Source organism: Triticum aestivum, chromosome 4A (assembly GCF_018294505.1).
Source record: "Triticum aestivum cultivar Chinese Spring chromosome 4A, IWGSC CS RefSeq v2.1, whole genome shotgun sequence".
Lineage (NCBI taxonomy): Eukaryota > Viridiplantae > Streptophyta > Magnoliopsida > Poales > Poaceae > Triticum > Triticum aestivum.
The window spans coordinates 556,676,334-556,688,846 of NC_057803.1; positions in this window are offsets into that span (position 1 = coordinate 556,676,334).

Here is a 12,513-nt window from a genome sequence, read left to right on the forward strand (position 1 = left end):
GCCGTGTCTGGGTCTAATACTTCCTATACGGTGGGTAATGCCACCACCAAAATGTTCTGTTTGAAGTGTTTCACTCATGGCGTTACATTTGCTATGTCTTCACATTTGGTTTGGCTTCAATTTCAACATGTCTTCATGATTATCTTCACTATGTTGATTATATATATATACTAGTGTTCTATCCTCTACAGCATTCACTTATAGCTATGTATTCTTGTTGAATCTTTTGAACTAAGTGAATGTGATCGGACCCTAACCTCTCTATGCTTTCTATCTCAAACTCTATCTCTCCAAATCATATGCATTATATTGAAACTGTCGAATGTCTTCTCTGCGTCCTTGTCAGCAGAAGATACAGAGACAACCATTAAGTCCGTCTTCAATGCTCATTCCTTCACCTGAAACCCGAAGAAGTGGGAACGACCACCCGACAAACCAGGCGTGCGTGGGACGTGGAACAACCCCCGATATGCTGCATGATGGCCACGTGTTCCTCAGATGTGAATCGCCAGGGGCACCTGTGTAATAACGCAGTGCCGCCCCTGTACCTATAAATACACACCTCACAGCAGTCATTATCTCTTCTTCCACTCTCGCACGAACCCTAGCGCCACCGCTAGCCCTAGATGACGCCAGCGACGAAGCGCTTCACTGCCGCAACCTCTCCGACGCTGTCTTCACGCCGACCGCGGACATCGTCTTCTCCGCCGTTGCCGTAGGTGTCCTCCATCGCCAAGTTAGGGCACGGACGATCGAACTGCTCGGCCTCCTCTTCCACTCCGTCTAGCAGTTCTTCGTGTGGTAAATAAAACTTCCTTTTTACAGCCCCTATGATCCTATAGCTTTATCACTTTCTACCACAAGCAGTTTCTATTCATACAAGTTGGATCTCTTTCATACTGCATCTCATAACATGCCTAGTATATTCACTTATGCTTCACAAAGTAGTTAGATTCCTCACTTGTACTGATCCGTGGATTCGTACAAATCTGGAACCAACTCCTTATCTATGAGTGAATGTCTTCGCACGATGAGGTCAATGTCTTCTAAACTGATTTATCTTCAAAATCTTCTGAGAATGCATATGACCTCTTCCCCTTCCCTCGCACCTTAATGTTGTTACAGGTACATGTCCGTGGGAGAATCCCTTGGTTCTCATAGTCTGCATTCATTTGCAGAATTCTTACAGTATCACATAAATTCTCCCGAAGCCAGTTCTTGTTTGTCCAGCAAGCAAAAACCTTTGAAGCCTTTGAACGTATTGAAGCCTTTCAGTTTAAAGGTCATGGCTTCAGAGAAATCAGCAAGGAAGGGTGGCAGAAAGCGTCGAGGAGAAACATCAAGAGATCTGCCCGATGACCTCTCAGAGCTGTACAAGACAGATCCTGAAGAGGATTACAATCAGCGCAAGACACGAATCCAATGGATTCGACGCTATTGGGCAGAACAGTGGTTCAAGTACGGATTTGTGACCAAGGAATATGCTGAAAAGAATGCCATCAAGCGACCATGGGGAGACATCCTCTACAAAAATCTTCAACCCAGGACCAGAGATGAAGCCATTGAACAAGGCTTATATCCCTGCATGGTCCGTGGACCACAGCCTGCGGATGCTGACCCATCGTACCTGCTATGGTGTCGTGACGACAATATTTTTAAGTGCAACTTCCAGTTTGCCCAGAACTCAGCGAAGCAGAACAAGAAGACTTTGGGTTTAGATTTCAACCCTGGTCCCTCTGCTCCCCGTGCCGATGGAACTCGCGAAGCTGAACCCAATCTTCTTGGGCCCTTCTACAACCTTGAAGGTCTCATCACTCACATCGTGGTTCAAGGGACAGCCGTGAATGAGCCTGCAGATGACGCTGAATCAGATGAAGCGCCTACAGCACCGAAGCCAAAGAAGTTGAAGAAGCCAAAAGCTTCAAAGCCGGCCTCTGCACCAAAAATCTCACGGGCGAAGCCACTGGCAACTGCACCTCCTGAAGACAGTGTGCAGTCTGAAGATTTGTCACGCATCCCCAAGCCCCAGAAGGTCAAGATGCCTCTGCCACACACCGGCCAAGAGCTAACAGCTGCTACCATCCTGCGCAACGATGCCATTGATCTGTCAAGTGATGAAGATCTTGCAGATGACGCTCTTGAGCAACTCATCAAGAGCAAAGAAGAAGCAGAAATCTTCAATGATCTACCTCTCTTTGACGTGACAATCATCCACAACTTCATTGATGAGTGGTTTGACACGCCAAACATCAGCTTCGAAGATCTGCAACTACCCATTGGCCTCAGTGTCGCCTTCCATGGCGCCATTGCTTCAAAGCTAGCTCTCGCTCAGCACATCGTTGAACTGAAGCAAAAGATTGACTATGAAAAGGCTCAGTTCAAGAAGCATACGGCCAAGCTCAGCGTGCAAGAGGTGAAAAACTTCAAGATTATGCTGCACAAGCTCAAAGAAGCCTTTCTCAAGAAACGCGCAGAAGCTCAGGGTTCTCGGGAGCGCATGAAGAGCCTGGCTGACAAGTGTGTGCAAGGCTACAACGAAGCTGAGAAGCGCAAGGCCCTTGGGCATCTGGGCATTGATCCCAGGATGGCTGCTAAGCAAAAGAAGAAGCCCATTGTGACCGAACCTCTCGCACCAAGGCAGGAAGCAGATCCCATTGTCTTCCCAACTCGCATGACTGGTTCAAAGCCAAAGGCCCGGTCAACCGCTTCAGAGCTAAAGAAGACGAGGACTGCTGAGGATGAAGCCAGGAAGAGGAAACATCCTGAAGCCTCTCCTACTGCCCCCTCCAAGAAGAAGAGGAAGACCAAGAAAGAATGGGCTGCTCCCACAGAGCCTTTGATTGTTGAACCCATTTCCATGGTTCGTCCTGACGCTGAACACCAACTGGCAATCCATGAGCCTGCTTTCACAGAGGCTCATGAAGCTGAAGACTTTCTAGCAGTTGATCCCATCGCTGCTGAAGACATTGGTCACCATGACCATGTAGAAGATGGTGCAGTCCTTCCTCAGCTCGAGCACAGCGAACTCATCAGCATTGGTCGTCCTCTGACGCCAATTGCTCAGGATGCTTCATGGGCCGATCGCCCACAAGAGGAAGAAGACTTTGAGGCCCAGCCAACTCCAACTACACAGGCGTCGCCTGCGTTGCGCAGGCTTCGCAAAGGACCAAGGCCTCCAGTCTCTATGTTTGAAGACATTTTGGCTGCACCAGCCGATGAAGAAGAAGTCCCACAAGCTGCTACTCCCCTGTCCCACCAAGAAGCGGTTCTCGAGGAGAACGTGACTGTGACCGACCCTCCAGCTCGTCAAGTGGAGGTTGAAAATCTTGAGGCTGCCACCACCAACACCAATGAAGACACTGACGTTGTCATGGCTGAAGCTAATGTGGAGCCCTCACCAACAAAAGCACCAGAAGTCAGCGAAGCCACTGATCCCACTGCTTCTGTTCCTGCGCCTGCTGCCGGTCCTCAGTTCGACTATCAGGTTGAGCACAGGCCTCAGGTACAGAAGCCAATCCCAAGATTGCCCAGGTTCCCAGGTCCTGCATCAGCACCTGGATCCTTCAATATCAATGGCTTCAGAGCAGACAACACATTCTTCAACAGCTCCAGGAACCCCTACTCAAGGGAAAGAATATCTGATCGGTTCTGGAGCTATCCGCAGCGAAGCTATTACTCCTGCATTCTATACAATCAAGGTTGCATCTTCCCACACAAGCATCTTGACATTGAAGCAATAGCTGGTCTGCCCTGTCTGGAAGAAGCTCTGGATTGCTTCAAAGAGGTTGGATTGTTGTCGTTCGTCACTGACCAAGAGCATTGGAATGAAGAGTTGTTGCTCCAATTCTATGCCACACTTCACATCCGCGGGTATAACAGAGATCCGAAGACTTGGGTCCTAGAGTGGATGACAGGAAATGTTCATCACGAAGCCAAAGCCTTTGACATCATTGAGCTCACTGGTCTACCCACTCCTGGCGATCTCTACGAATCTGGCTGTCAACTTCACAGTGAAGCTGTGGAGAGCATCTTTCAGAAGCCTGAACCTAACATAAGTCAGATGCTCAGTATGATGAAGCCATTGCCCCAAGATGCTGAATATTCCAAAGAGTTCTTTGTTGAAGACCTTGAGTATCTGCCAAGAACTATTTATCACATCATAAGGAGAACTCTCTGGCCCATCAAAGGACACTCTCCACATGCCAAGTTGGAAGGTGCAATGAAGACTTTGGTCTTCTATATTCTTCATGGCAAATGCTTCAATGCACAGGACTTCTTCATTCGCCAACTTGCTGCATCAGGCTCTGGTCTGTTTGGCTTGAAGTTCTACGCCCCATGGGTAATGCGGCTGATCAAACTTCACTCCGCTATCTCATATCAGCCATCTGCTCGCAATCATCGGATCTTTCTGCCTGATGTGGATATGTCTATTGAAGCCATCTATCCTGAGCCTGCCAAGGAACCTCTAAGTCTTCAGAATGCAGAGCATCAAAGTTTTTCTCAGAACATTGAAGGAGTTGAAGCAGTCACTCGTGTGTATCCTTTGGCTGGCACTACACGTGCACCGCATCCTGCTCTCACTGAAACCACTGATAGTACAACTGCCCCACGACCCAAGAAGCGCACTCGTGTTCTCAATGACTGAGAGCTTCTTGTGGCTCTTCATCAGAAACAGGATAGGCATCATGACTGGCTGAAGCGTCAAATGCAAAGCCTCTTGGTGGATGTTAATCGCATTCGCAATCTTGCCACCAAGAATGCCTTTGTTGCCCATGAAACCTCTCGACGCACATGGAAAGGGCTGACGCTGATGTGTTCTGAAGATGGTCTTCAAGAGGATGGCTTCTCTGAGCGCTTCAAGTTTGACTCCACACCTCCTCGAAGGGCAGTGCTGCAACGAAATCCATCTCTTGAAGACTCTGAGTTCTCTTCCTCTGCTGCAACTGTGAATGCCAGAGTGATCGAGGATGAAGATGATGCTACTTCACTGCCACCTCCTTCAGCACGCTTCGACACTGCTCCAAGCTCTTCTGCACCGCCGAACACCACTGATGACCCTGCTGCTTCACCTACTCTTCATGGGAACGAGTAGATGCTCTATGTCTTCACACCTTTTTGGTCCTTACTGACAAAAGGGGGAGAAGCCTATGAGTTTGATAGTCTTCAAGTGGGTCCATATGGGCGGGTGCTTCATATTTTGATTCGTGTTTACAACTCTCGTTTTGATATATTTGGTTCTTTGAGTTGTAACACTTAAACTCGATGGTCGTCTGCTACTTATTTGCCACTTTGTGATGCGATGATAAATTCCGCATGTGCGACGATAAATTCCGCACTTAGATCATTTTGCAGACGTCCATTTTCCATTATGCATGTCATTATCTTCACATACCTTCACATGCATAGTGGATTGTCATCATAAGTTGAAGAGGATCTCCACAAGCACAACCTGCCATGTGCATTTGCATTCCAAAAGCAAATTACTTATATGCACATCTTCAGGGGGAGCCCTTGCAACTTATGAATACAATTCATTATCCTTTACAATTTCACATATTATATTCCCCGTTGAAAACTTCAACTAGTTTGTCATCAATCACCAAAAAGGGGGAGATTGTAAGTGCATCTAGTGCCACCCCTAGTTGGTTTTGGAGTATTGACGACAAACCTAGTTGAGGGACTAATGTGTTTGTGAGAATTGCAGGATAACACAGGAAGAAGTCCCTCATTGATTCAGTTTTCCTACCAGAGATGACCCCTAAAAATGTATAAAGACATTGAAGTCAAAGGTGGTATATGAAGATATTCACATTGAAGACTATGACAAGAGAAGACATCGCATGAAGCCTATGGAGCTCGAAGACTTAGATCTTTCGTAGTTCTTTTTCTTCTTTGTTGAGTCATAGGAACCATCGTACTGTTAAGTGGGGTCCAAGAGAACCAGACAGAATGACTGAAGTGATGCTTAACCAAAACCTATGTCTTCGAGTGAAGACTATGAGAGCGAATCTTATCCAGAGTCGGACAAGTCATCTTTGCTTGTAGCCCAAGTAAAGTTGCCGTGTGAGTTTGAAATCTGACCGTTGGAACACTGTCAGTTCCTTAGTAACCCATGGTCATTTCGGACAAATCAGGTCGGGTTACCTAGTGGCTATAAATAGCCCACCCCCTACAACCATAAATGGTTGGCTGCTCAGAGTTAGTGTACGGCTTTTTTCGTTTGAGAGCAACCCACCTCGAAGCCTTTGAGAGAGAATTCCTCGCGAGGATAAAGCCCTAATCACCCAGAGCCAAAGAGAATTAGGCATCACTTAAGTCTTCTTGTCTGTGTGATCTGAAGACTTATTACACTTGAGGACTGTGAATCCTCCAGCCGGTTAGGCGTCGCGTTCTGAGCATCCAAGAGACATTGTGGATCGCCGGTGAACGAAGTCCGTGAAGGTTTGGGAGTCTACCTTGAAGACTTACCAGAGTGATTGGGTGAGGTCTGTGTGACCTTAGCTCAAGGGGAATACGGTGAGGACTGGGTGTCCTGAGCTGCGTGATCAGGACTGGGTGTCCGGGACTGTGTGTCCTCAGGTTTAAATACCTAGCCGCCCTAACCAGACGTACAGTTGTCACAGCAACTGGAACTGGTCCAGCAAATCATTGTCTCCAATGAGTCACTGGTTTCATCCTTCCCTTCTCCTTACTTACTGTTACTCCTTGTGAAGTCATTGTATGATTGCACTATCTTTTATCTTCACTGAGTGACTGCGTGTTCTGTTCGGCTTCATAATATCTTCCTACCTGATCCTCACTACATTGCTACTATTAGTCATTGTGCTTTCACTCCATTGAATATTTGACTATGGCTTGCCTAGTGTAGTCTACCTTCCGCTGCAGGGTAATAGGTTTATTTCTATCGTTTGTCTTCATAACTTCCACGTTTTGAAGACTTTCATAAAAATCGCCTATTCACCCCCCCCCCTCTAGTCGATATAACGCACTTTCAACCCTGGAAGTACAAAGATGTACCATGACCTCAAGCAGTCGTATTGGTGGACTCGAATGAAGCGCGAGATTGCTCAGTTCGTGAATGAATGTGATGTCTGCAAAAGAGTGAAGGCAGAACACCAATGACCAGTTGGTCTCCTCCAACCTTTGCCATTCCAGAATGGAAGTTTGACCATATTGAGATGGACTTTGTGACTGGATTTCCAAAGTCCAAGTGTGGCAATGATGCTATCTTCGTTGTCATCGACAAACTCACTAAAGTGGCTCATTTACTTCCTATCAAAGAATCTATCACAGCAGCTCAATTGGCAGAGCTATATACCTCCCGGATTGTCTCTCTGCACGGCATTCTGTAGTTGATATCTTTAGATCGTGGCAGCATCTTCACCTCTAAGTTTTGGGATTCTTTTCAGAAGGCCATGGGCACCAACATCTGTTTCAGCATAGCTTTTCATCCTCAAACTAGTGGCCAAGTCGAGCGAGTAAATCAGATTCTTGAAGATATGCTCAGGGCTTGCGTCATATCCTTCGGTATGAAGTGGGAAGATTGTCTTCCATATGCCGAGTTCTCCTACAACAACAGCTTCCAAGCGAGTTCGGGCAAGGCCCCGTTAGAAATTCTCTATGGCAGGAAGTGTCGTACTCCTCTTAACTGGTCACAGACTGGTGAACATCAACTTCTTGGCAATGACTTGATCACAGAGGCAGAAGAGATGTGCAAAGTCATTCGTGATAATCTCAAAGCCGCGCAATCGCGCCAGAAGAGCTACTATGATAGCAAGCATTGTGACTTGGCTTTCAAGATCGGAGACCATGCTTACCTCCGCGTCTCTCCAATGAAAGGTACTCGACGCTTTGGTATCAAAGGGAAGAAGATACGTGGGTCCTTTCAAGATCGTCAGCAAGAGAGGCGATCTCGCCTATCAACTTGAGCTTCCCTCCAACTTTGCAAATGTGCACGACGTGTTTCATGTCTCTCAGCTCCGCAAGTGCATCAAGACCCCTGACCGCACCATCAACTTCGAAGACATTGATCTCCAAGAAGACCTTTCTTATCGTGAGCACCCAGTTGCTATTCTTGAAGAAACTGAGCGCAAGACTCGCAACAAGTCTATCAAATTCCTCAAAGTCAAGTGGTCACATCATTCCGACCGTGAAGCCACCTGGGAACGCGAGGATCACCTCCGTTCTGAGTACCCGGAGTTTTTCTAGTCCTAGATCTCAGGACGAGATCCTTTCATAGTGGTGGAGTGTTGTAACACCCCGGATGTAATTTACCTTATTTGTACTCCAAATCTTGCCGTTTCCGGCACTAAGTTATGTCATTTCATCACTGTCGGGTTTTTGTCTCCGTGTGTTTTGTCCTTGTCATGCATCTCATATCATGTCATCATGTGCATTGCATTTGCATACGTGTTCGTCTCATGCATTCGAGCATTTTCCCTGTTGTCTGTTTTGCATTCCGGCGCTCCTATGTCCTCCGGTGTCCCTTTCTACCTCTTTTCGTGTGTGGGGGTTAAACGTTTTTGGATTGGACCGAGACTTGTCATGCGGCCTTGGTTTACTACCGGTAGACCGCCTATCAAGTTTCGTGCCATTTGGACTTCGTTTGATACTCCAATGGTTAACCGAGGGACCGAAAAGGCCTTGTGTGTGTTGCAGCCCAACACCCCTCAAAAGTGGCCCAAAACCCACCTAAACCTCCTCCATCATCTAGAGCGTTCGATCACGACTGCGTGGCCGCAAACCGCATCTCATTTGGAGCTTCCTAGCTCCCTCTACCTCTATAAATAGACCCCTCCACGAAATCCCGGGTCTTCTCCCCCCAAAACCCTAAAATTTCGCCTCCGCCGCCACCGGACGAATCGCCGCCACCAATCCTGAGCCGCCACGCATCCAGCCGCCGGCCCAGGGAGCCCAAATTGGGCCCCCGAGGCCCATCCGCCGCCCGCGCCACCAGGGCGCCTCCCCGCCGCCCTTCCTTGCCGCGCCTTGCCGCCGACGATGCTCCGCTGCGCCGCTGTTGTCTTCCTCCTCGTCGGCCGCCGCGCTACCCCGCTGCCGCAGCAAGCTCCTCGGCACCTCGCCACGCCGCACCGTGCCGGTGACCTCCTCCGCCGCCGCCCCCATTCACCTCCGGCCCGGATCTGGCCCCGGCGCCTCCATCTCCGGGCGGCCATCCTCGGTTCGCGCGCCGCCGCTACAGTACCCGACAGATCCGCCGCTACAGTGCCCGAACCCTAGATCTGGGTTGAGTTTCTCCCCCTCTCTCAGATTTATTTTGCAATCTATGACATGCCATAACTTCCTCATTGTAGCTCCGATTCGTGTGTGTAGCATATCAAAATGTTCGTCTCGACGAGTACATCATTTCAAGTCATTGCATCATTTTCTTTTGAGCTCATCTTGATGCCCGAAATGCTGTTGGAAGAGGGCTATGTGATGATTATTTCAGATCTGTTTCAGCAAATGCACTTTTGTCATTTTTGCCATGATTAATGTGTGCATGCTATGATCCTGAGCTCTACATGTATTTTGAAGAATGTCATACCATCTTTACAGGGGTATATGCCATGTATTTTTGTGATCTTTGTGGTGACTAGCACAAGCATGCAAAGTAGCTTACTCAATGATGCTGATTTCAGGGACTTAGAATTTCACTAAGTCCTTGTCCTGCTATTGTTTTTATGCCATATGTTCATGTTGTTTCCTAGTGATCCGTGCCTCTTTTGAGGATGATCAGTAAGGATGTTTTGTAGATATTGTGGTGCTCTATCCATCCATATCTTTGTTTGAAATTATGGAGCACCCTAGCTTGAGTCAATCGAGCTCTACTTTTGCTATAAAATGTTCCTGGCAGATTGTTAACATGTTTAGCGATTTTGTCGAGCTTGTTGTTGTTGATCCGTGCATGCTATGTTGTTGTTCTTGCCATGTCTAGCTTCTATGCCATGTCTTCTTGATGGGTGTATGCTTAGTGTGTCATGCAATGCCTCTTAGTGAGTGCATCGAGCTCGTAAACATGCCTACTTGTTAACTGTTTTGCATGCTCCAGTTTTTCACCAAGTCTGGATCTGTTTATGTTTTTGCTATGTTCACATGCTTGCAATTGTATTTTCTGATCCCTTTTGGCTCATGGTCACTAAGGGACTTTTGTTATATGCTTGGAGTAGCTTCATGCCATGCCTTTCTTTGCCATGATATGTTCCTGTAGCATGTAGTTTTCATGCTCTAAACATTGCTTCCTGATGATAAATTCCTGACTTGTTGTTATTTCACTAAGTCTGAAACCTGTTATCTTTTGCACTTTTGCCATGCTTGTTTGAAGCTGCTACTGAGTGAATTATCCGCAGCTTAGTGTTCATATTTTATCAAGCATCATGAGTGGATCCCTGACATTTATTTTGTTGTCATGTTGGAGTGTTGTATCATGTTGTTCTTGATGCATTTAGAAGGCTACTTGCTGTTTATCGCAGACCGGTGCCATATTTGTTTTGCTTGCCATTTCTAAACCGTGCATCCGATTCCGGTGATCTTTATATCGATTTCAACCGAAATCAACTCCTCTTTCCAGTGGCACTCTTGGATTTCCAAGTTGAGGCCAGGTTCAATCATTCCTTTCCAAATCTTGCATATGCATCACATATTGCATCCCGCATATCATACCATGTTTGCATCATGTTGTTTGAGCATGGCATGTGGTTGATTGTGTTCCTTTTGCTTGTTGTACTTGTTTGGGTAGAGCCGGGAGACGAGTACGTGAATGAGGAGCCTGTTGAGTACGCTTTCGAGGATCAAGGCAACTCTGAGAACTTTGCAGGCAAGATGACCATACCCTCGAAATCACTTCTATCTTTGCTTGCTAGATGCTCGCTCTTTTGCTATGCCTATGCTACGATACCTACCACTTGCTTATCATGCCTCCCATATTGTCATGTTAAACCTCTAACCCACCATGTCCTAGCAAACCGTTGTTTGGCTATGTTACCGCTTTGCTCAGCCCCTATTATAGCGTTGCTAGTTGCAGGTGAAGATTGGAGATCGTTCGTTGTTGGAACATGTTTATTGTTGGGATATCATCATATTATCTTGTTTATCTTAATGCACCTATATGCTTGGTAAAGGGTGGAAGGCTCGGCCTTATGCCTAGTGTTTTGTTCCACTCTTGCCGCCCTAGTTTCCATCATATCGGTGTTATGTTCCCGGATTTTGCGTTCCTTACACGGTTGGGTTATAATGGGAACTCCTTGACAGTTTGCCTTGAATAAAACTCTTCCAGCAATGCCCAACATTGGTTTTAACATTCTCCACCTAGCCTTTTCCCTTGGGTTTCGCAGACTTAAGGGTCATCTTTATTTTAACCCCCCCCCCCCGGGCCAGTGCTTCTCTAAGTGTTGGTCCAACTGAGCGATATCTCGGGCTACCAGGGGCAACTCTGGGCTGGCCTACCCGACGTCTTGCTCATCCGGTGTGCCCTGAGAACGAGATATGTGCAGCTCCTATCGGGATTTGTTGGCACATCTGGGTGGTGTTGCTGGTTTAGTTTTACCATTGTCGAGGATGTCTTGTAACCGGTATGCCGAGTCTGATCGGATTCTCTTGGGAGAAGGAATATCCTTCGTTGACCGTGAGAGCTTGTGATGGGCTAAGTTGGGACTCCCCTGTAGGGATTTGATCTTTCAAAAGTCGTGCCCGCGGTTATGGGCAGATGGGAATTTGTTAATGTCCGGTTGTAGATAACCTGAAACTTAACTTAATTAAAATGCATCAACCGCGTGTGTTACCGTGATGGTCTCTTCTTGGCAGAGTCCGGGAAGTGAACACGGTGTTGGAGTAATACTTGATGTAGGTTGTTCTAGGATCACTTCTTGATCATAGTTGTTCGACCATGCTTTTGCCTTCTCTTCTTGCTCTCTTTTGCGAATATGTTAGCCACCATATATGCTAGTCGCTTGCTGCAGCTCCACATCATACCTTTACCTTACCTATAAGCTTAAATAGTCTTGATCGCGAGGGCGTGAGATTGCTGAGTCCCCGTGACTCACAGTTTACTTCCAAAAACCAGATGCAGGGACCGATGATTCCGCTCTAGATGATATGACCGAGCTCAAGTGGGAGTTCAATGAAGACTCTCACCGTTACTACGTGTCTTTCCCAGATGATCAGTAGTGGTTCCCAGTTGGGGCGATCAGGGACTTTGTCGCATTTGGGGTTGATCTTTATTTTGGTTCCGTAGTCGGACCTTGAGTGATTGGATGAATGTAATGACTTATTTATGATATTTGTGTGACGTGGCGAGTGTAAGACAACTATGTACATTTCCCCTTTTATTTATGTACATGGGTTGTTTGCGAAGATTACCTCACTTGCGACATTGCTTTCAATGCGGTTATGCCTCTAAGTCGTGCTTCGACACATGGGAGATATAGTCGCATCAAGGGCGTTACAGGTAGCTATATTATTTAATTTAGTAAAATGTGCCACAACAGTTTCAGATTCATAGCCATCGAAAGGATC